The sequence below is a fragment of the Hyla sarda genome, chromosome 3 (genome assembly GCF_029499605.1).
Source record: "Hyla sarda isolate aHylSar1 chromosome 3, aHylSar1.hap1, whole genome shotgun sequence".
NCBI lineage: Eukaryota > Metazoa > Chordata > Amphibia > Anura > Hylidae > Hyla > Hyla sarda.
This window is the reverse complement of record NC_079191.1, coordinates 277,318,289-277,340,044: the sequence shown is the minus strand read 5'-3', so window position 1 is coordinate 277,340,044 and position 21,756 is coordinate 277,318,289. Positions and strand designations below refer to the sequence as shown.

General features: G+C 38.1%; 1 long non-coding RNA gene across 1 annotated transcript in view; it reads left to right on the top strand.

Annotated features, from left to right (window-relative positions):
• The first annotated feature begins 4,472 nt into the window (after nucleotides 1-4,472).
• LOC130362356 (uncharacterized) overlaps nucleotides 4,473-21,756 on the top strand; it is a 157,159-nt gene continuing 139,875 nt past the window's right edge. The window contains exon 1 of the long non-coding RNA XR_008891377.1: nucleotides 4,473-4,617. This is a non-coding gene — a long non-coding RNA (uncharacterized LOC130362356). The remainder of the gene's footprint in view (nucleotides 4,618-21,756) is intronic.

Here is a 21,756-nt window from a genome sequence, read left to right as displayed (position 1 = left end):
TATCCCGACCTCCTATCCCGTCATCATATCCCGTCCTCCTATCCCGTCCTCCTATTCCGTCCTCCTATCCCATCCTCCTATCTCGACCTCCTGTCCCCGACCTCCTATCTCGACCTCCTTTCCCGTCCTCCTATCCCGTCCTCCTATCTCGACCTCCTATCCCGTCCTCCTATCTCGACCTCCTATCCAGTCCTCCTATCTCGACCTCCTATCTCGACCTCCTATCTCGACCTCCTATGTCAACCTCCTATCCCGTCCTCCTATCCCATCCTCCTATCCCGTCCTCCTATCGCGTCCTCCTATCCCGTCCTCCTATCGCGTCCTCCTATGCCGTCCTCCTATCGCGTCCTCCTATCGCGTCCTCCTATCGCGTCCTCCTATCGCATCCTCCTATCGCGGTCCTCCAATCCTGGTCCTCCTATCCCGGTCCTCCTATCCCGGTCCTCCTATCCCGTCCTCCTATCCCGACCTCCTAACTCGACCTCCTATCCCGACCATCCCGTCCTCCTATCTTGACCTCCTATCTTGACCTCTCATCCCGTCCTCATATTCCGACCTGTAATATGTGACCAGGTATTGAAATATCTCCAGCCGTACAGAAGTTATGTGGGAACATACATTTCCCATTGATTTGCATGGGACTTTAAACAAAACCCCCAACCCTCACAAATGGGGGTAGTTAAGGGTTAAATTAACTATCCTATATTTTAAGTGGACATATCAGTAACATGTGACCAAGTATTATCTAAATATCTCCAGCCGTTTGGAAGTTATGCAGTAATATATATTTCCCATTGACTTGTATAGGACTTTAAACATAAACCCTGCCCCTGGCAAATGGGGGTGAGTAAGGGTTAAATCACCTATCCTATGTTTGTTGTTGACATATAAGTAACATGTGTGCCAAGTTTCATGTTAATATCTTTAGCCGTTTGGACGTGATGCTGGAACATACACACATACATATATACATACATACATACACACACACGTTGAGTTTTATATATATAGATACGTTTGTTTGTCCCAGCATGTCTCCTGAGGATCCTGATTACCAGCTGGGTGAAACACGTTGGGCATGAAAATGATTGTGATGTTTTGATACTTTATTTTCTGTTAAGCTGGGCTGGTGAATAATAATTATTGCCAGGTGAATTTGCGGGTTTTACAATTATAAGAATCCCGACCACCTTGACACTAGGATATATTTATATCAATCTTTTTTCTGAACCCACTTTCATTAAGTTTTGTGCATTTAATGCATTTTTACATCACAAGGGGTATCGATAAGTTTTAACTGTTGACAATTAAATGTTAAGTTTTAATTCCGGTGCTTCAGTGGATTTTTTAAAGGAATTTAGCCAAGACAAATGGGTAACTTTACCACTTTAAAGACTTTGGGTCCTCATAGACAACTATTACAAAACTATATGCTGTAATTGATGTTAAAGGAGGCTTAGACAATTTTCAGAACTATGGGTATTCCGAGTTTTTGTGTTATTCTCCTATAACCTCCAGATAAGCATTGATCCCATAAGGAATAAAAGAAATGTGTTTTGCCTGCTCACTAATGCTTTCTTTAAAAATGCTACATACAACGGTGGATACAATATTGAATATGTCACTATTTTTCTTATTAGATATATTTCCAAAGGTGCTATTGACATAAAATTTTTACTAAATGTTAATAACAACCCAAAACAAATAAGCTAAAAAATAAGTGATGTGTAATAATGTCCAATGACACAGGGAAAAAGTATTGAACACACCTACTGATATCTATTTAACCCCTTGGGGACTGAGGGTTTTCCAGTTTTTGCACTTTCATTTTTTCCTCCTTACCTTTTAAAAATCATGACCCTTTCAATTTTGCAGCTAAATATCCATTTGATGGCTTTTTTTTTTGCGCCACCAATTCTACTTTGTAATGACATCAGTCATTTTACCCAAAAATTTACGGCGAAAAAGAAAAAAAAATATTGTGTGACAAAATTGAAGAAAAAAAGCCATTTTGTAAATTTTGGGGGCTTCCGTTTCTACGCAGTACATTTTTCTGTAAAAATGACACCTTATCTTTATTCTGTAGGTCCATACAATTAAAATGATACCCTACTTATATAGGTTTGATTTTGTCGTACTTCTGGAAAAAATCATAACTATATGCAGGAAAATGTTTACATTTAAAATTGTCATCTTCTGACCCCTTTAACTTTTTTATTTTTCTGCATATGGGGTGGTATGAGGGCTCATTTTTAGCGCCATGATCTGAAGTTTTTAGCGGTAGAATTTATGTATTGATCGGACTGGTCCTACTTTGGATCACTTTTTATAATTTTTTTATGATATAAAAAGTGACCAAAAATATGCTATTTTGAAATTTGGAATTTGGAATTTTTTTGCGCGTACGCCATTGACTATGCGGTTTCATTACCAATATATTTTTATAATTCGGACATTTCTGCACGCAGCGATACCACATATGTTTATTTTTATTTATAAAAAAAAATTATTGGGAAAAGTGGAGTAATTCAAACTTTTATTAGGGAAGGGGTTAAAAGATCTTTATTCACTTTTCTTTTTGCAATGTTATAGTTCCCATAGGGGGCTATAACACTGCACACACTGATCTTTTACATTGATCAATGGTTTCTCATAGGTCCTCCTATCCCGGTCCTGGATCTCAGGCAGTGAGCAGTCATTCGGCGATCAGACAGCATGGAGGAAGGTAGGGACCCTCCTGCTGTCTTTACAGCTGTTTTGGATGTCGCAATTTCATCACTGCGATCCCGAACAGCCCCCGAGATAACCGGCAGTGCTTTACTTTCACTTTAGACGCGGCGTTCAACTTTGAACGCCACGTCTAAAGGGTTAATAGCACGTGGCACCGTGGGCTGAGGGCGTATAGGTACGCCCTGTGTCCCCAAGGAGTTAATACTTTATACAAAACCTTCGTTGGTAATGTCACCTTCAATACACATCCTGTATGTAGAAAAAAATTGCATGTATAGCTCTTGTGGGATTTTGGCCAATTCTTCCACACTAACAGTCTTCAAATCTTGTAGGTTCTGTGGGCCTCTTCTATGACTCATGATCTTCAGCTCTTTCCATGGTATTTAAGTCAGGTGATTGGCTGGGCCACTTTAGCAGCTTTATTTTTTTTCTTTCTTTAAAACTATTGATCTAGTTTCCTTGGCTGTGTGTTTGGGACATTGTCTTGCTGAAATGTCCAGCCTTATTTCATATTCATCATTCTGGTAGATGGCAGCAGATTTTGTCAAGAATGATCCCATTCATCCTTCCTTCAATTCTGTAAAGTGTTTGAGATTTTACAGTGGCATTTGGGAAACTGGCTAATTGGACCCCATGTGGACATTTCAATTTAGGAGTATACTCACTTTTGTTTCCAAGGTTAAGACATTAATGGCTGTGTGTTCTGTTATTTTGAGAGGACACAACATTAAACACTGTTATACAGGATGTACACTCATTACATTGTAACAGAGTCATTTCTTCAGTGTTGTCAAATAAAAAGATATAATAAAATATTAACACATGTGTGAGGGATGTACTCACTTATGTGAGATACTGTATAAACCCTTAATGGTAGTCATGGGTTGACAAGGGGTTAAGGAGGAATTTCAAAGCTGAAAGAGACAGGAGAGTGTAAAAATAGAAGTTCATGGCCATTTCTGACACACTTAACAAATGATTTGTTGCAAGGATTTATGTCTTGTAACAACATCTAATCTTCTACAGAGATAGTGAGGAAGTCAGGTCTCTGAACTTCCATAAATTTAGAGACAATAAAATCTTCACACTTCTTGTCTGAACTAATTGAGGACTTGTTATCCAAACTTGTTTTGTTTTTGTTGTTTTTATTGCAAAACTTCCCTGTTCTTTTCTCTCTCTCTCTCTCTCTCTCTCTCTCTCTCTCTCTCTCTCTCTCTCTCTCTCTCTCTCTCTCTCTCTCTCTCTCCCCCTCTCTCTCTCTCTCTCCCTCTCTATTTTCAATACGGTGACTGCTCACCGATGTGGGTTGTACCAACCAAGTACAACATTGGAAATAGCATGTAAGCCTTAGCCGGGACCCTGCAGCCACTCCAAGCCTCGTGTGCAACATACAAACAAAGAACCTCCGGAGAAAAGGGCTGGATTACAAAGTGCGCTGGGAGCCAGGTAAGCGTATTGCACATTTATTACCATCAATGCAATGCGTTTTGCGGTAACACCGCTTCATCAGGCATCCCTGATGAACCATGAAACGTGTTGCATTGTTGGTAATAAATGTGCAATACTCTTACCTGGCTTCCAGCGCCCTTTGTAATCTAGCCCTTTACTCTGGAGGTTCTTTGTTCGTATTTCCTTAGTTAAAACCAGTATTTACTTAATGCCGTTGTGAAAAAAACTGTTTTTACTAGATGCCATCGTACAAGCTAGAATATTTACTGAACACCTTTGCACAAACTAGGGGAGCATGCGGCTGCCAGGAGCGAGTGTGCATGAATTTACAGCATCAGTGCTTGGAGCGTCTGAGGATTGCAGCACAAGACCAGGAGTTCATAAACTTTTATGGAGCTTCACTTCAAGGGACACCATTATATTTTTCTGTATTTTTCTGTAAGTATTTCTACTTTGCTACTGTTTTTTTTTTTTTTCTGCGTTGGCAATGTTCGGCACAGGGGGAAAACAGCTGATAGTCTGTGGGATGTTATGGAGCTACGGCAGTTTAGGACTTTACAAAATATGTGATTTTGACTTTTGTAATATGCTGACAGCCAGGGGTGTCACTAGATTAAAACATTCAGGGCCTGTTCCCCAAATAAAAAGACAAGTGGCCCAAATTTCAGCTGCCGAGTCCATATATATTTCCCAGCATTTTCAGATAACCAAAGGCCAACTAGGCATGCTGGGACCCTGCTTGGGATAACAATGCCATACACTCAGCGATCTTGGCCTGCCTGCTCAGCTCCTCCCCCTTCTCTGCATGTGATCTCAGACTCACACAGAGGCCTGCCGGGGTCAGAGGAAAGATCTAAGACTGCAGGAGAGCAGAAGATTAGCAGGTTACAAAAGGAAGAGTATAAATACTGTGCCCTGGCCCCTGCCATTTTATATCACCTTACCTCAACACACACAGTGACATCACAGTACTAGTACACACTGCACTGAGACATTACTGCACATTTACCCTGTACAGTGACATTACTGCATATTTACTCTCAGGGCCGCCATCAGGGCAGTACAGGCAGTACTGACGTCAGGGGCCCAGACCAGGTGTAATATGTACAGGGGCCCGTGACTGCCGGCTGTCACCCTCCTCTTATACTGGGTTTGTTTGTAATGACTTGGGGTGGGGGGGGGGGGGGCAAGTTTTGTAAACAGCCTGGGCTACAGAAGGTAATCTGCCACTGCATGTATATAATCTATATTTAAATGTGCCTATATATATGTATGTATATATATATATATATATATATATATATATATATATATATGATTTCTTAAGGAAAAGTTTAGCAGCTTTATTGTAGATCCAAAGTGCAAGACACCATTGCTGTCAAATATACCACAATATTTGATAGCAATGGCTTGACTTTTACCTAAAAGGGTTCAAAGACGGGCAACCAGAGTAATACGGGTAATGAGAGGACAACAGTTCCCAGAAAGATTAGCAGCATTGGGGTTATTTAGTTTAGAAAAAAGAAGGCTTAGGGGAGACCTAATAACTATGTATAAATATATCAGAGGCCGTACAGAGATCTCTCCCATGATCTATTTATACCCAGGACTGTGTCTATAACAAGGGGGCATCCTCTACGTTTAGAGGAAAGAAGGTTTCTACACCAGCATAGACAGGGGTTCTTTACTGTAAGAGCAGTGAGACTGTGGAATTCTCTGCCTGAGGAGTTGGTCATGGTGAACTCTGTAAAAGAGTTCAAAAGGGGTCTGGATGTATTCTTGGAGAATAATAACATCGCTGGTTATGGATAGTAGATATATAGGGACAGAAGGAATTTATTCTGACTGCCATATTTGGAGTCGGGAAGGAATTTTTACCTCTAGTATGAGGGTTTGTTGCCTTCCTCTGGATCAACACAGTAGGGACTCATTAGGGATATAAGTTGAACGTGATGGACTCTGGTCTTTTCAACCTTATGAACCATGTTATTATGTTACTATGTTCACACAGTATTTCAGTTGTAAACTCTTTGTTCATTTGTTCTAATGATCAGTGGGGTCTCAGCAGCAAGACCCCCACTGTCAAAGTTTAAAAAAAAGTGAATGCTTCATGGATGCAAGATAATATTATACATTGATCAGTCTTCACTTTGTACAATTGGTATTAAACAATTCCCATATAAAGCCATGTTTGTGACAGAGCCACCAGTAGGGCTTATGACTTCGAGTTTACCTCCAGATGTAATTGAGGAGGTAAGATAAGAAAATAATCTCAAAGAGGCTTTGAATAAAATGTAATGAAATGAATGTAATACATGAAGAAAGTGAGGCATCTGATAATGAGGAGGTATTAGACTACTCAGAGGAGGTATTAGCTTTAGTTAGTACGAGTGGACAGTCCTCAAATTACAGTAGCCAAACAAGAAGACTTAGAAGCAGTAGCTAGTAGCAACCGACAGTCCCAAATTACAGCAGCCAGACAAGAAGCTCAAGTAAACTTGGCGAAACAGGCCAAGAGTATGAAATTGGCTTCTGATTCAATACACACTCCTGTGGAAATGGGAGATAACATAATTATACCGGTTCCTGATGTCAACAGAGAAAAAGCAGATCATGGAGCAGTTCTTCAAAAGGATGAAGAAGGTTTGCATAAGATTTAAACAAAATGTGGCACACTTGATCAATTGTATTGCAGGTATGTATTGTTGAATGTGTTTCAATAATTAGGGACGTATGCAGTCCCAAATACTTCCAGTGGCTCCTTGTCTACAGTGCTGAAAATGTGCAACTATAAATGTTGTAACTACACAACTGATCCATAAGTGTTTTGAGGTGTAATATATTAGGACAGATTTTTCAAACTTCATGTTTTCTTTTTTAGCTGGCAAAAAATAAATTTTTGTTTTAATATGCATTGTGTCTTGAAAATCCTATTAAAGGGGTACTCCGCCCCTATCCAAAGGATGCAGCCCTAGCGTCATTTCTATGGGAGGGGGTGTGATGGCTCCGAACCCCCACGATCAGACATCTTATGCCCTATCCTTGGATGGAGTATCCATTTAAATTCCTAACTGCTTTTTAATCAAAGGCGAATGACCAGGGAGTCAGGAGTTTGTCTGGCGCAGAGAGGAACCATCAGACAGCCAAGTAAAATCAATGGATTTATTAGATGCAACGCGTTTCGCTGCGCATGCGCAGCTTCATCAGGCATGACAAAGGGAGGCTGGTAACAGGTATATATACCTCCAGGAATTAACCATTAGAGTGCTTTTTGAAAAGAATTGTTACATAGAGTTACATATCCATATATAAAAAAGATACATAAATACATATAAACAAAAATCACAAAAATAATAATAAGACAGCAATATGAAAGCACAATGCAATCCTATAAATATATATATAAATACATATAACATGATTATAATTATCGCATGTGATGTGAATATGACACCAAAACGACTCAAGAAATCGCTCCGCTAAATCGCCGGTGCGACACTCAACAACACAAGTTGGATATTATTTCAAAAAATGTATATGGTATAAAGAGTCATGTCAATTGGTTCAAGAGATAGAAAAATTATTATTTAATTGTATATCGCTACCTTATTAAAAAATAATAAAATAAAATAATAAAAAATAAGTGACAGTGCGATAAACCAAACCGCAACTGATCAGAGGGGAATGTATGAACACTACTTAGAGAATAAGATAAACTCAATTAACTAATGCGGTATTGAATATAGCAACCGGCGAAAACGCAGGGTGTGAATATTCGTACAAGAATCCGGATTAACAAACAATAAATGAATTAAAAATACAAAAATGTTTATATGTAAAAAAGAAAAAAGGAAAATCAACAAAACTTAGATAATAAAACATAAAAAATGAATAAATAAATACACCGTGGGGCGCTCCAGGGTGAACAGTACAGAAGGAGCAAAGAAAAATCAAGGCATGATGTTTTCAAAATTAATCCATATGGAACGATGGGAAATTTTTAAATCCCAAATTATCAAATTATTTAACTGTATCAATACATTCATTAAAACCTTGAGGGTGCAAAGTATGTAGTTTGTGAATCCAAAAGGATTCGCGATTATTAAGTCTTTGTATTCTATTAGGTAAATGAATGGGGATAGTTTCTAAAATAATTAATTTTAGAGTTTCAGTGTTTTTTTGATGATAGAGAGTGAAATGACGGGAAAGACTATGCAACAAAAAACCATGTTTTATGTTCCATCTGTGTTTGTTCATCCTGGAGCGCACTGTTTGTGTGGTACGGCCAACATATTGGCGATCGCAACCACAGGTTAATAAATAAATAGCAAAAGTGGTGTCGCAATTTAATGAATCCTTAATTTTGAATGTTTGTTGTGTAAAAAAGGAAGAAAAGGTATCAGTTTGGATAATCCATTCACAACAGAGGCAGCGACTTTTTTTACAAGGAAAACAATATGGTTTAATAGAACAGGAATTCTGTGGTATACGATATTCAGAAAATCTGCTAGGGGCTAATAAATTGCTGAGATTTTTGGAACGTCTGTAGGTGACATTAGGGACTGGGGGAATTAATTGGTTTAAAATTTTATCATTTTGGATAATGGGCCAATTTTTAGTTAATATTTTTCTAATATTAGATGCCTCAATATTGAAATTCGTAACAAAATTGTATCTAAAGGGGTTAAGAAGCTGATTAGAGCTGGATTTTTTAGAAATAGATGTAACCAAATCAGATTGTTTTTTATCTTTCACCTTCAGATATGCCTTAGTAAGAAGCGATTTGGGATAGCCTTTTTGTATAAAGCGTTGTTTTAAAACCTCAGCTTGAGAGATAAAATCTGAATCAGAGGTGCAATTTCTACGAATTCGTAAATATTGGCCGAAAGGCACCCCTCTTAACCAGCTTGGATAATGTGCACTGTCGAACTGTAAAAAACTGTTAATATCGACAGATTTGAAAAAAGTCTTCGTCGAAATAGTGCCATCGACTGTTTTATGGATGTCAAGGTCTAAAAATTGGATGGAATTTTCTGCATAATGCATAGTAAATTTAATACCCCATGTGTTAGTGTTCAACTCTTGGACAAAGAGGTCAGCTTCATGTTTGGTACCTACCCAGATCAAAAAAAGGTCGTCTATATAACGACGAAAGAAAAAAACGGACTTAAAGAACAGGGACTGTGCCATGACAAGGGACTCGAATCGCCCCATGAACAAATTAGCGTAACTAGGGGCGAATCGAGTCCCCATGGCACAGCCCCTACTCTGCCGATAAATGGTATGATTGAATTCGAAAACATTATTAAGAAGAATAAATCTAATGGACTCCAGTAAAAATTCTGACTGGCTGGGGTTAAGTGAAGGGTCCTCTTGTAAAAAATGTTTAATTGCCGGAACACCTAAATCAGTGGAGATGTTAGAATAAAGGGAGCACACATCTAGGGTAAGAAAACTATAATAGGGGGGTAGGGATAGGGCATGTAATTCCGAAATAAGTTGAGCTGAATCTCTCAAATAAGATGGTAATTGTAAAACAAAAGGTTGAAGGAATAGATCTATAAAGTGGGAAAGGTTTGCAGTAATCGAACCAATACCTGAAATAATAGGTCTACCAGGGGGATTGGTTAAACATTTATGTAATTTGGGTAAATAATAAAAAATAGGTAAATTATAATTTTTAATATTGAGAAATGTGTGCTCCCTTTTATCCAACAATTGTTTTTCTGTAGCTCCACCTATAAGCAAACAATATTGTGAAAAAATATGAGGGGAAGGGTCATAAGAAAGCGGAGTATAATATTCAAGGTCTGATAAAATTCTAAGGGCTTCATTTTTATAATCAGCCCTATTCAAAACAGCAACCCCCCCACCTTTATCTGCAGGGCGAACAATAATAGATTTATTGTTCTGTATGGATTTAATTGCAATTCTCTCAGCAGAAGTTAAATTATCATTTTCCTTAAAAATAACAGATTTATCACATAAATTTGAAAAATCTTGCATGACCATATGATAAAAAGTCTCAAGATGGCTGCCACGATTGTGTAGAGGATAAAACGAAGATTTGGGTTTTACTGGTACATGACGAGCTGGAGTCATGTCAACTAGTGTGGTAACAGGAATTGAAATATTATCAATATTAGAATTACAAACTCCTGAATTCGAAATTTGGGGGGTATTAGTAGATTGATGGTCCGATCTGTTCTGGATAAAGAAATGACGGCTCAATGTTAATCTACGAATAAAATCGTTTAGATCTAAAAATAACTGAAAATCGTTCGGACGTGCAGCAGGACAAAAAGACAGTCCTTTCGTGAGTAAATTCGTTTCATTTTCGGAAAGTATATAGTTAGATAGATTAAAAATTTTTATAGTTTCTTTTTTTGTTATTAATTTTTCTGTCTTTGAGATAATTGTAGAGGTGGGTTGGCGTTTTCTCTGACCTCCTCTGCAACCTCTGGGTTTTCCTTTCTTTTTATAGACTGTGTTCGATTTGATGTCTTTATGAGGGGGTAATACTGGGTGATCGTGCGTAAGCGTACATCCAAATTGGCATTGCACGCTAGAGTGGCATCTGTAGTGAGAGGGCAATTGTAAAAAGAAGATGAGGAGGTGGAAACAGGAGTAGAATTCCCTGGGGTGTCAAACGTGTCATATTGTGAACTATCAATGAGTGTGGAACTCATGTCAGACATAGAACCCTCGTGCACCGTGAGAAGGGAGGGATCAATGGAGCAGTCGAGAGAATTACAAGGCTGCCCAACAGAAAGACCCCCCACCGCCCCGGAACCCGAGTTCAACCCATGACAAGGATCCAAAAAAGTGAGAGGAGGAAGCAAAGGACAGACCATATTAGGTGCTGGTCTGTCTAGTGATGAAAGAGTATTAGTGGTAGTGTTATTAAACATATTAGTGTTAGAATTGGTAGAGGTAATACATGTGCTGGTAATAATTTTTTGATTACAACTGGTATTGGTATTAGCGGTAGGCATAAAAGATTTATTCGCTGATGGTTTGGTTTCAGAAGTAATATGATTTTTCTTGTTATTAGAATTTTTTGAATTAGAGTATTGAGAATTATTACGAGCTGAATTTACTATAGTTCTACTATGTTCGAATTTTTTGTCAGTACCCAGGGGAGTGACAGACGATGTTTTAAGAACAGAATTAATTGGGTTTACCTGTTTTTTAGAGGATAGAGTGTTATTAGACATTTGTTTCTGAGGATTATATCTTGGCCATTTATGTATTTGGCCACACATATAATCCTGTTTGTCACGATTAAACTTATGTACTTTTTTATTTATGGTTTCTATCTCCAATTTTTGTAATCTATTAGATAGAAGTCCTTCAAGTTTATGATATTCAGAATAACCCGAAAAGGTTGCCAGAGCATTTTTAATGGACCTAGCTTTGTCCCGATAATGAAGGACTAATGTATTTCTTTTGTCTAGGAGACGAGTGACAAGTCCCCTAGAACAATTTTCCGTAAATTCATCCCACTCTTTAGTAAAAAGAGGATCATCAGGAAAAGAGGATTCAAAGGGTAATCTCAGACCCCTCGGGGTAAAACTATCATTAAGATATCTTTGTAAAAATAAAACATCTAAATTATGCTGCAATTCAGACTTGCAACAACTTTCGTAATCATTAAAAAGAGCCGTCAGTTTACTTAGATCGTCCTCTGTGAGGGCTCCCGGAACAAAGCCACCAGGTGGTTCAGGGTTAATTTTTACCGCACCTAAGAGTTGGCTGATCAGGGAGTTCCTGACATGGTCACGATCAGGGAAATACTCCATGTCCGAGCAAGGAGAGCAGTAGAAAAAAATGTGTATATATAAAAATAATAATGGATGAAATAAATAAGATAACAGGATAAATCGAATTAAATAACCAAAAATAAAAAATAATAATAAAAAAAATAATAATAATAATAAAATAAAATATAAAATGAACTAAAACAAAAACAAAAACAAAAACAGAGAAATAAATAATGCAATAAGAAAATACAAATCAAAAATAATAAGTCCTACTAATCGAAAAGTCCAGAGCGATAGGTGATCCCAGCAAGGGGTCAGTATCCACAAAGGTGTGAGGAGGATCCCGTGAGAGCAGCACTTCTAGGAATGATTCTTGTGGAATCCACACCGCGGTCAGCCGATGTGAGTGAAATCTAGAGAAAGGAAGGAAGGCGCCTCATGTGCGGGATCAGTAGATCTTGCAGGTGGGGGTAGGGGAAAGTAATTCCCAAGCCGCTTACCAAAGTTGGTTGTGCGCCCACACACAACAAGGTTAGAAGCAGAAGAGATATGAAGGCAGGTCCACTGCAGCCCTCCTGGATAGGTATGGAATCAAAGGCGAATGACCAGGGAGTCAGGAGTTTGTCTGGCGCAGAGAGGAACCATCAGACAGCCAAGTAAAATCAATGGATTTATTAGATGCAACGCGTTTCGCTGCGCATGCGCAGCTTCATCAGGCATGACAAAGGGAGGCTGGTAACAGGTATATATACCTCCAGGAATTAACCATTAGAGTGCTTTTTGAAAAGAATTGTTACATAGAGTTACATATCCATATATAAAAAAGATACATAAATACATATAAACAAAAATCACAAAAATAATAATAAGACAGCAATATGAAAGCACAATGCAATCCTATAAATATATATATAAATACATATAACATGATTATAATTATCGCATGTGATGTTTATTATTTTTTAATAAGGTAGCGATATACAATTAAATAATAATTTTTCTATCTCTTGAACCAATTGACATGACTCTTTATACCATATACATTTTTTGAAATAATATCCAACTTGTGTTGTTGAGTGTCGCACCGGCGATTTAGCGGAGCGATTTCTTGAGTCGTTTTGGTGTCATATTCACATCACATGCGATAATTATAATCATGTTATATGTATTTATATATATATTTATAGGATTGCATTGTGCTTTCATATTGCTGTCTTATTATTATTTTTGTGATTTTTGTTTATATGTATTTATGTATCTTTTTTATATATGGATATGTAACTCTATGTAACAATTCTTTTCAAAAAGCACTCTAATGGTTAATTCCTGGAGGTATATATACCTGTTACCAGCCTCCCTTTGTCATGCCTGATGAAGCTGCGCATGCGCAGCGAAACGCGTTGCATCTAATAAATCCATTGATTTTACTTGGCTGTCTGATGGTTCCTCTCTGCGCCAGACAAACTCCTGACTCCCTGGTCATTCGCCTTTGATTCCATACCTATCCAGGAGGGCTGCAGTGGACCTGCCTTCATATCTCTTCTGCTTCTAACCTTGTTGTGTGTGGGCGCACAACCAACTTTGGTAAGCGGCTTGGGAATTACTTTCCCCTACCCCCACCTGCAAGATCTACTGATCCCGCACATGAGGCGCCTTCCTTCCTTTCTCTAGATTTCACTCACATCGGCTGACCGCGGTGTGGATTCCACAAGAATCATTCCTAGAAGTGCTGCTCTCACGGGATCCTCCTCACACCTTTGTGGATACTGACCCCTTGCTGGGATCACCTATCGCTCTGGACTTTTCGATTAGTAGGACTTATTATTTTTGATTTGTATTTTCTTATTGCATTATTTATTTCTCTGTTTTTGTTTTTGTTTTTGTTTTAGTTCATTTTATATTTTATTTTATTATTATTATTATTTTTTTTATTATTATTTTTTATTTTTGGTTATTTAATTCGATTTATCCTGTTATCTTATTTATTTCATCCATTATTATTTTTATATATACACATTTTTTTCTACTGCTCTCCTTGCTCGGACATGGAGTATTTCCCTGATCGTGACCATGTCAGGAACTCCCTGATCAGCCAACTCTTAGGTGCGGTAAAAATTAACCCTGAACCACCTGGTGGCTTTGTTCCGGGAGCCCTCACAGAGGACGATCTAAGTAAACTGACGGCTCTTTTTAATGATTACGAAAGTTGTTGCAAGTCTGAATTGCAGCATAATTTAGATGTTTTATTTTTACAAAGATATCTTAATGATAGTTTTACCCCGAGGGGTCTGAGATTACCCTTTGAATCCTCTTTTCCTGATGATCCTCTTTTTACTAAAGAGTGGGATGAATTTACGGAAAATTGTTCTAGGGGACTTGTCACTCGTCTCCTAGACAAAAGAAATACATTAGTCCTTCATTATCGGGACAAAGCTAGGTCCATTAAAAATGCTCTGGCAACCTTTTCGGGTTATTCTGAATATCATAAACTTGAAGGACTTCTATCTAATAGATTACAAAAATTGGAGATAGAAACCATAAATAAAAAAGTACATAAGTTTAATCGTGACAAACAGGATTATATGTGTGGCCAAATACATAAATGGCCAAGATATAATCCTCAGAAACAAATGTCTAATAACACTCTATCCTCTAAAAAACAGGTAAACCCAATTAATTCTGTTCTTAAAACATCGTCTGTCACTCCCCTGGGTACTGACAAAAAATTCGAACATAGTAGAACTATAGTAAATTCAGCTCGTAATAATTCTCAATACTCTAATTCAAAAAATTCTAATAACAAGAAAAATCATATTACTTCTGAAACCAAACCATCAGCGAATAAATCTTTTATGCCTACCGCTAATACCAATACCAGTTGTAATCAAAAAATTATTACCAGCACATGTATTACCTCTACCAATTCTAACACTAATATGTTTAATAACACTACCACTAATACTCTTTCATCACTAGACAGACCAGCACCTAATATGGTCTGTCCTTTGCTTCCTCCTCTCACTTTTTTGGATCCTTGTCATGGGTTGAACTCGGGTTCCGGGGCGGTGGGGGGTCTTTCTGTTGGGCAGCCTTGTAATTCTCTCGACTGCTCCATTGATCCCTCCCTTCTCACGGTGCACGAGGGTTCTATGTCTGACATGAGTTCCACACTCATTGATAGTTCACAATATGACACGTTTGACACCCCAGGGAATTCTACTCCTGTTTCCACCTCCTCATCTTCTTTTTACAATTGCCCTCTCACTACAGATGCCACTCTAGCGTGCAATGCCAATTTGGATGTACGCTTACGCACGATCACCCAGTATTACCCCCTCATAAAGACATCAAATCGAACACAGTCTATAAAAAGAAAGGAAAACCCAGAGGTTGCAGAGGAGGTCAGAGAAAACGCCAACCCACCTCTACAATTATCTCAAAGACAGAAAAATTAATAACAAAAAAAGAAACTATAAAAATTTTTAATCTATCTAACTATATACTTTCCGAAAATGAAACGAATTTACTCACGAAAGGACTGTCTTTTTGTCCTGCTGCACGTCCGAACGATTTTCAGTTATTTTTAGATCTAAACGATTTTATTCGTAGATTAACATTGAGCCGTCATTTCTTTATCCAGAACAGATCGGACCATCAATCTACTAATACCCCCCAAATTTCGAATTCAGGAGTTTGTAATTCTAATATTGATAATATTTCAATTCCTGTTACCACACTAGTTGACATGACTCCAGCTCGTCATGTACCAGTAAAACCCAAATCTTCGTTTTATCCTCTACACAATCGTGGCAGCCATCTTGAGACTTTTTATCATATGGTCATGCAAGATTTTTCAAATTTATGTGATAAATCTGTTATTTTTAAGGAAAATGATAATTTAACTTCTGCTGAGAGAATTGCAATTAAATCCATACAGAACAATAAATCTATTATTGTTCGCCCTGCAGATAAAGGTGGGGGGGTTGCTGTTTTGAATAGGGCTGATTATAAAAATGAAGCCCTTAGAATTTTATCAGACCTTGAATATTATACTCCGCTTTCTTATGACCCTTCCCCTCATATTTTTTCACAATATTGTTTGCTTATAGGTGGAGCTACAGAAAAACAATTGTTGGATAAAAGGGAGCACACATTTCTCAATATTAAAAATTATAATTTACCTATTTTTTATTATTTACCCAAATTACATAAATGTTTAACCAATCCCCCTGGTAGACCTATTATTTCAGGTATTGGTTCGATTACTGCAAACCTTTCCCACTTTATAGATCTATTCCTTCAACCTTTTGTTTTACAATTACCATCTTATTTGAGAGATTCAGCTCAACTTATTTCGGAATTACATGCCCTATCCCTACCCCCCTATTATAGTTTTCTTACCCTAGATGTGTGCTCCCTTTATTCTAACATCTCCACTGATTTAGGTGTTCCGGCAATTAAACATTTTTTACAAGAGGACCCTTCACTTAACCCCAGCCAGTCAGAATTTTTACTGGAGTCCATTAGATTTATTCTTCTTAATAATGTTTTCGAATTCAATCATACCATTTATCGGCAGAGTAGGGGCTGTGCCATGGGGACTCGATTCGCCCCTAGTTACGCTAATTTGTTCATGGGGCGATTCGAGTCCCTTGTCATGGCACAGTCCCTGTTCTTTAAGTCCGTTTTTTTCTTTCGTCGTTATATAGACGACCTTTTTTTGATCTGGGTAGGTACCAAACATGAAGCTGACCTCTTTGTCCAAGAGTTGAACACTAACACATGGGGTATTAAATTTACTATGCATTATGCAGAAAATTCCATCCAATTTTTAGACCTTGACATCCATAAAACAGTCGATGGCACTATTTCGACGAAGACTTTTTTCAAATCTGTCGATATTAACAGTTTTTTACAGTTCGACAGTGCACATTATCCAAGCTGGTTAAGAGGGGTGCCTTTCGGCCAATATTTACAAATTCGTAGAAATTGCACCTCTGATTCAGATTTTATCTCTCAAGCTGAGGTTTTAAAACAACGCTTTATACAAAAAGGCTATCCCAAATCGCTTCTTACTAAGGCATATCTGAAGGTGAAAGATAAAAAACAATCTGATTTGGTTACATCTATTTCTAAAAAATCCAGCTCTAATCAGCTTCTTAACCCCTTTAGATACAATTTTGTTACGAATTTCAATATTGAGGCATCTAATATTAGAAAAATATTAACTAAAAATTGGCCCATTATCCAAAATGATAAAATTTTAAACCAATTAATTCCCCCAGTCCCTAATGTCACCTACAGACGTTCCAAAAATCTCAGCAATTTATTAGCCCCTAGCAGATTTTCTGAATATCGTATACCACAGAATTCCTGTTCTATTAAACCATATTGTTTTCCTTGTAAAAAAAGTCGCTGCCTCTGTTGTGAATGGATTATCCAAACTGATACCTTTTCTTCCTTTTTTACACAACAAACATTCAAAATTAAGGATTCATTAAATTGCGACACCACTTTTGCTATTTATTTATTAACCTGTGGTTGCGATCGCCAATATGTTGGCCGTACCACACAAACAGTGCGCTCCAGGATGAACAAACACAGATGGAACATAAAACATGGTTTTTTGTTGCATAGTCTTTCCCGTCATTTCACTCTCTATCATCAAAAAAACACTGAAACTCTAAAATTAATTATTTTAGAAACTATCCCCATTCATTTACCTAATAGAATACAAAGACTTAATAATCGCGAATCCTTTTGGATTCACAAACTACATACTTTGCACCCTCAAGGTTTTAATGAATGTATTGATACAGTTAAATAATTTGATAATTTGGGATTTAAAAATTTCCCATCGTTCCATATGGATTAATTTTGAAAACATCATGCCTTGATTTTTCTTTGCTCCTTCTGTACTGTTCACCCTGGAGCGCCCCACGGTGTATTTATTTATTCATTTTTTATGTTTTATTATCTAAGTTTTGTTGATTTTCCTTTTTTCTTTTTTACATATAAACATTTTTGTATTTTTAATTCATTTATTGTTTGTTAATCCGGATTCTTGTACGAATATTCACACCCTGCGTTTTCGCCGGTTGCTATATTCAATACCGCATTAGTTAATTGAGTTTATCTTATTCTCTAAGTAGTGTTCATACATTCCCTCTGATCAGTTGCGGTTTGGTTTATCGCACTGTCACTTATTTTTTATTATTTTATTTTATTATTTTTTAATAAGGTAGCGATATACAATTAAATAATAATTTTTCTATCTCTTGAACCAATTGACATGACTCTTTATACCATATACATTTTTTGAAATAATATCCAACTTGTGTTGTTGAGTGTCGCACCGGCGATTTAGCGGAGCGATTTCTTGAGTCGTTTTGGTGTCATATTCACATCACATGCGATAATTATAATCATGTTATATGTATTTATATATATATTTATAGGATTGCATTGTGCTTTCATATTGCTGTCTTATTATTATTTTTGTGATTTTTGTTTATATGTATTTATGTATCTTTTTTATATATGGATATGTAACTCTATGTAACAATTCTTTTCAAAAAGCACTCTAATGGTTAATTCCTGGAGGTATATATACCTGTTACCAGCCTCCCTTTGTCATGCCTGATGAAGCTGCGCATGCGCAGCGAAACGCGTTGCATCTAATAAATCCATTGATTTTACTTGGCTGTCTGATGGTTCCTCTCTGCGCCAGACAAACTCCTGACTCCCTGGTCATTCGCCTTTGATTCCATACCTATCCAGGAGGGCTGCAGTGGACCTGCCTTCATATCTCTTCTGCTTCTAACCTTGTTGTGTGTGGGCGCACAACCAACTTTGGTAAGCGGCTTGGGAATTACTTTCCCCTACCCCCACCTGCAAGATCTACTGATCCCGCACATGAGGCGCCTTCCTTCCTTTCTCTAGATAACTGCTTTTTAAGTAACCTAACTAAATGCGCTTTTTCAAGTCAGAATTTTAACAACTGCTGCCAAGAAAGCAGCTCTAGGAACAGGCCAAGGATTTTTTTGTTGTGTATCTAAGAAGGCATTTAAGTCAAACAGGTGCTTATGCAGGAAGATAGGTAACAAGTAAAGTTACTTACTATTTTTTTACATTTGTTATTCTGTTAAGACTCAAGCTAGTTCTGTTTAATGTTTTTTTGAAAGTTTACAACCTTTGTTGTGTCCTAAATGTTATACCAAATATTGTTGAATCCTCAATAAGGGGGGTGGTGGTGGAAATTGTTTCCTGTTTTGGGGAACTGTTGCCTACAATGGGGGAACTGCTGACTCCTATGGGGGAACTGCTGCCAACTATGGGGGAATGGTTGCCTACTATGGGGGGGGGGGGGCTCTGCTGCCTACCTAATGAGGAGGAACTCTGCTGCCTTCCTAATGTGGGGGACTTCTGCTGCCTACCTAATGTGACAGGAAATCTGGAGACTAACTACCAAGCTAATAGAGGGAGTACATGTATAAAAAGGGAACAGAAAAAGGCGCTCTCTAAGTGTGGATGTTTCCCAAATAGAGATCAGATGCTGTATACACAATGATTTGTGGTGCAGTATACACAATGATTTGTGGTGTCTGGTATACGGTGAGATTTTACACTCACCTTTCAGTGTTGTGCTGCAGGCACAACACTATGATGCGCATATATGAGTATGGACACTTAGTAGGAATCCCTGTAGCAGCCTAGCGTCCTGGTCCCGGTCATTGAGGATGGCGGTCTGGCGGATCAAGGTATGGAGAGGTATGCACCCCTCACTGATGAGGATCGTAGTCTGGCGCTGCAGGGGGGCTGCCGGTCACAAATTCACAGCGGGCAGCGGAGGTAAAACCAAGCAGGTTTATTGATTAAAAGTGTACAAAGACAACATGTTTTGCAAGGAACCCCTTGTTTCGTCAGGTCACTTTTAATCAATAAACCTGCTAGGTTTTACCTCCGCTGCCCGCTGTGAATTTGTGACAGGCAGCCCCCCAGCAGCGCCAGACTGCGATCCTCATCAGCGAGGGGTTCATACCTCTCCATACCTTGAAGCTAATAAAGGGTCTACCTACTACCTACATAGCTTATATGACAGTTTTCATATATGGGACAGCTATCTGGGGATTTACTTTTACATTTATTATTTTCTTTTTCTCTTTTTTTCAAAATAAAAAAAGCCCTTCCCTAATAGAATCTATAAAAAACACACCCTTTTTCCCATAAAAAAAAAACTTTAAAAAAAAAAACCCTGTCACATGACATTTAAAAATAGTATTGAAATTGACATTGGTGAGTACTTAAAAAAAAAAGTATTCAGTTTTAACTAGGAAAAATCTGTCTAGTATTCACTTGCGAAAAGCAATCAATTCTAGCTTTCACACAACATTTCGTCAAATTTTCCTTTATTTTAGATAGCTTTAAAAGTTATTATAACTGTAAGCCTAGTATTTTGTTTCTTTCATTTAAAACAAAAAAAACCAAAGGCGTCAATGTGTGACATCTTGTGAAGTTTTTCTGTCAGTTCAAATTTCAACAAAATTATGACATTGTCTGACATTGTATGACATTTCCCTAGATACAGTAGAAATTTCTGAGCTTCAGAAATAAAACAAAATTGTCAAGCTAATGACAATATTGATACATGACCTCTTTAGTATATGCTAAAAAAAAAACTAAAACAAACAAACAAAACAATAGAAAACTGTATAATATAGTACTCAATTTTACATGTATTGAAGTTGATTTCAGTTAACATTGCCAATAGAGATGAGCGAATTTTTGAAAAATTTGATTCGGCCAATTCTCCAAATCTTCAGAAAAAATTAGGTTCAGTCCGAATTTATTCGCGGTGAATTGCTATTAAAAATGGCTATTTCTGGGCTACAGAGAGCATCAATAGGGGTGTAGAACACTTCGCCTTGTCGTAATACTCATAGGGAATGTGCTGTTTTAGTGAAATAATACTGTTACTCAGTATGACATGCAGATTACAGGCGTTGCTATTAGAATCACTGTCACATAGCGGCACAATGACAGAGCCTAAAGGTGGCATCAGAATGAGGAGACTGAATGACACAGTGGAGGTGGTGGCAGCATGAGGAGACCATATAGTGGCTGAATGACACAGCCTGGAGGGGGCAGAAGCATGAAGAGAACATATAGCTGCTGAATGACACAGCCTGAAGGTGGCGGACGCATAAGGAGACCATAAAGTGGCTGAATGACACAGCGTGCAGGTGGGGGCAGCATGAGGAGACCATAAAGTGGATGTATGACACAGCCTGGAGGTGGCAGAAGCATGAGGAGACCATCTAGTGGCTGAATGACACAGCCTAAAGGTGGCGGAAGCATAATGAGAACATATAGTGGCTGAATGACACAGCCTGAAGGTTGCGGTAGCATGAGGAGACCATATAGTGACTGAATGACACAGCCTGTAGTTGGCAGCAGCAAGAGGAGACCATATAGTGGCTGAATGACACAGGGTGGATGTGGTGGCAGCAGGAGGAGACCATATCGTGGCTGAATTAAAAATCATGGAGTTAGCGGCAGCAAAAGGAGACCATATGTGGCAGAATGAGAAAGCCTGGAGCTGGCATCAGCATGAGGAGAACATATGGTGGCAGAATGAGAAAGCCTGGAGCTGGCATCAGCATGAGGAGAACATATGTGGCATAATGAGACAGCCTGGAGGTGGCATCAGCATGAAGAGAACATATGGTGGCAGAATGAGACAGCCTGGTGCTGGCATCAGCATGAGGGAAACATATGGTGGCAGAATGAGACAGCCTGGAGCTGACATCAGCAC